Source organism: Cyprinodon variegatus, unplaced genomic scaffold (genome assembly GCF_000732505.1).
Source record: "Cyprinodon variegatus isolate N-32 unplaced genomic scaffold, C_variegatus-1.0 Scaffold1255, whole genome shotgun sequence".
Classification (NCBI taxonomy): Eukaryota; Metazoa; Chordata; class Actinopteri; order Cyprinodontiformes; family Cyprinodontidae; genus Cyprinodon; species Cyprinodon variegatus.
Genome location: NW_015151708.1, coordinates 106,594 through 110,240, shown reverse-complemented (window position 1 = coordinate 110,240; position 3,647 = coordinate 106,594). Strand labels below are relative to the sequence as shown.

The 3,647-nt window shown below is 35.8% G+C and overlaps 1 long non-coding RNA gene across 1 annotated transcript; it reads left to right on the top strand.

Moving 5' to 3' along the window:
• Nucleotides 1-51: 51 nt before the first annotated feature.
• On the top strand, nucleotides 52-1,999 carry LOC107102439. Its single transcript, XR_001482128.1, has 3 exons — nucleotides 52-270; nucleotides 359-709; nucleotides 1,907-1,999. It is a non-coding gene; the product is annotated as an uncharacterized LOC107102439 (long non-coding RNA).
• The last annotated feature ends 1,648 nt before the right edge of the window (nucleotides 2,000-3,647 follow it).

The window sequence follows — 3,647 nt, the reverse complement described above, 5'->3', positions numbered from 1 at the left end:
CCATCCTAAACTCTGAGGAACAGAACAAATTTAATGCAAATCTTTCATCTGCTGGACACAGCTCTGACGTCTGGATTGGTCTGTTCAGTAAAATCGACTGGAAATGGTCTGATGGTTACACTGGGATTGGAGCTGACTACAGAAACTGGAGAGAATATCAACCATCATGGTTTTATGAAGTTGACTTTTGTGTGGGATCATATTCTTATGGGAGTTGGTTTGATGGTGACTGCACAGAAAATCGACCATTTTTGTGCTACACAGACAAAGGTATCAATTATGACACACATTCTTTAAAGCCTTATTGTCAGTCATAGAACATCTACTTAACTTTATCCTCTATTGTCGTCACTAACAGGTTTAAGCTTGGACCCCGATTATGTTTATGTGAATACAACAATGAATTGGTCCAATGCTCAGATCCACTGCAGGGAAAACTTTATTGACCTGGCCACCATAAAAGATAGCACACAGGACCAGCAGGTCCAGAGCCTGATACCTGATGGTGACGAACCATGGATTGGTCTATATAGAGATCCAGATCATCACTGGTCTGACCGGAGAAGCGTCCTCTTTACCAACTGGGATTCTGGTTTTGTTCGCTTGAACTTGAGGACAGTCGTGTGTGGTGCTACATCTACTGGGAGGTCAGGGAGATGGAAGCTTTTACCCTGTGAAAGAAGATTACCATTTGTCTGTTATGATAGTGGTGAGTGTGTTTTAAAATCCAAAGTAAAAATAAGAAGCTTCTTTTCAAAGGAAGGCAAATTCTGATGAATATTATTTTTGTCCTGATATCTGGCATTTATGTTACCCCAAAATCATAAACCAATATATCACATTTTTTTATTAATTAATTAATTAATTTATTTGTTTGTTTGACAGGGACAGAGTACATTAAAAAGCATTCCTAAAAAATACACCACAATTAGCCAAAAGGCTATTTTTTCATCTTGTCCCTGGACAGATCTTAAAATTGTCTACCTAAATAAAACACAAGAGTAAGCATTCTACAATGAAAAATCCAAATATAAAAAGAAATAAAAGCTATAACTATAGATATAACTCCTCAAAACTGATTTAAAAATACAGAATAAGTGTTCGCTGGACTACAGAGGTTCATTAAATAGAATAAAACATTTAAACTATGTATATATAAATGTATATATATATAAATGTATATATATATATATATACACATATACACATACACATATATACATACACACAGCAGAAATGTGTGTATGTATATAAGAAGAAATAAAAAGAAAAAAGATAGATTAGGGAAGGCAGCTGTTCACTATTTATTTCCCAAAAGGTGAATAAAGATAAATACTTACAAATTTCTATTAAAGCTAACATAGTCCACTCCAGACACCTACTGTAGGTGTTTGTAAGCTCACATGAAATCTTAAGCTTAGCTTGTTGCCAACCAGGCTGCCTGCATCTGCAAGTATAAAGACAGTTAGAGGCCAGCTGTTAGTTGTCAACAATAAGTAGTTTCAGAAACAAACAGTGGTCCTAGCACAGCCACAGCAACTGGAAGAACAGTGGCCGGTCCTGGCAGCTCATCCAAAGATAACAGTTAGAGCTTAGAGATGAGCAAAGTGAAGGGGAGATCTTTGTTTGAGTATTTGAAGGCAAGCTATGGAAAAATAATGGAGTGCAACTGATGATTTCCTTTAAAATGTTTTCTAATGTAACCTGCAATCAAAATCCATCATTTACTGAATTTATGGATTATGTTATTTTGTTAGTGACGTAACTTGAGATGAAGAAATAAAAATTAAAGGTGAGGTCTTTGTTCCAGAGTTCAAGGATAAGCTTTGATAATATAACAGTATTTGTCAATTGTTTATGTTTTTTCTTTTTTCTTTTGTTACTGCTGTCCCTTATTTTAAATCAGTGGTAAAACAGGTAGTGAAGCTTAGATTTCACTTCAAGGACCCGGTGGATATGGAGGACCCTGTTCTAAAAGGGAAAATCCTGACAAAGGCAGGTTTGAAATAAGTAATTACACATTTTTTTTCCAAATGAATAATTCAGTTTAATCTTGAAATTATAGTTGTTTATGTCTTCCACTTTTATCCTACAGCTCCAGAACAAACTTGCAGAGAACGGAGTGAGTGGAGTTACCCTGAAGTGGAGAAAGCAGTCTGATGGGAAAGTCTTCAAAAAGGAGAAGAAAGAATTATAAACTAAGAAATATGAAACCTATTTACTTTTTCCTCGAATTAAATATACTTTTTGTCATTCAGAAGTGCAGTAATTGTGAATAATCTGCTTACTGCTATGCAAATAAATTACTGTCTTAAAATATCGACACGATATGAATACAACATGTTGCTGTGTTGATTTAGACTGTATATATTTGGGAAAGCTTTCTTTTATCATGATCTATTGTCCTTTGGTTTTCTTTTTCTCGGTTTTTCTGTCAGTAAAGTTTTGCCATATTCAGTTCCTGATTTTTTTCCCTTTTACTCTTTCAATAAAGGGTCCATTTCTTTATGTTTACTTTCTTGGTGAATTAATGTTTTTTTTTTTCCTCTTTGTATTTTGGTTTTATTCTTTGATTTTAATTTGAGAAAGTTTTTCTCTTTAATTTGTAGATTTTAAGTTAATCTGTGCATAATATGTGTTTATTGGTTCCCTTTGCTGGTTTTCCTTCTCAGGATTCTGCCTCAGGTCTTTCTTATTTTTTTCTCACTAATCTGACTTCCCTCAACAGCTTTAAGTATTTTTTTTTAATAAAGGTTTCTGTCAGGATCCGGGACTTTGCCCACCAGAGGGCGCAGTGGATCCAGGCCTGGGGAGTTTGGACTCAGCTTGATCAGCTGTTGCTTATCTGCTGATTGAGGAAGCTCCCTATTTAAGCTGTGTTTGAATGTCTCTCTGTGCTGGATCGTGTGTCTTACCTGTGCCATCATGCCTGTCTGAGCCTTGAACCTGTGATTCCTCTGAGTTCCAATAAATATTGGACTTTTATTCCTTCCTCCGTGTCTGTGAGTCTGCATATGGGCTAGTAAAACCAACGCATCATGACAGTTTCACTGTTTTTTTCTGAGCTTCAAATTTTTTTTTCAAAATTAACAGGAATTTTTATGCTTTTTTTCTCTAAATATCCCAAGGGTTTTGTTAAAGATTGATTCTTTTAGTTTTATTTCATGTTTTAAATAACTTATATCTGTTCATTTCTATATGTGATCACGTTCTGTGTAAGTCAGCCAAAACCAGAGAGGCTCCAGCATCACCTTATATGCTAATGCTGTATGCTGTGTCAGAAGGGCCCAATGCTGACTGGGGGCTTTGGGTTAAAATTGAAAAGCGTGTAGAAGCTTTGGGCCATTTTGTTGGGTCCTCAGCTGATTGGTCAAGATGTAAAAAGATATAGAGAGATATTTGTGCCATCGGTTTGAGCGCGCAAGAACCAATCCGAGAGATGCGTGAAGCTGACACCCCACCCACGTCAAAAAACTCTGCAAATAGACTGAATGGTTAGTGCTACGTTAGTGCAGATTTGTGCAGAAAAAAAATATTGTTTGTGCTACTTTTGTTTAAGAGATATTAAAGATAATTTTTTAGGTCATCCAGAGGTCACCATCCCCCCAAAAAACTCCAATTTTAACCAAAGTGGTCTCCTTTTTTAG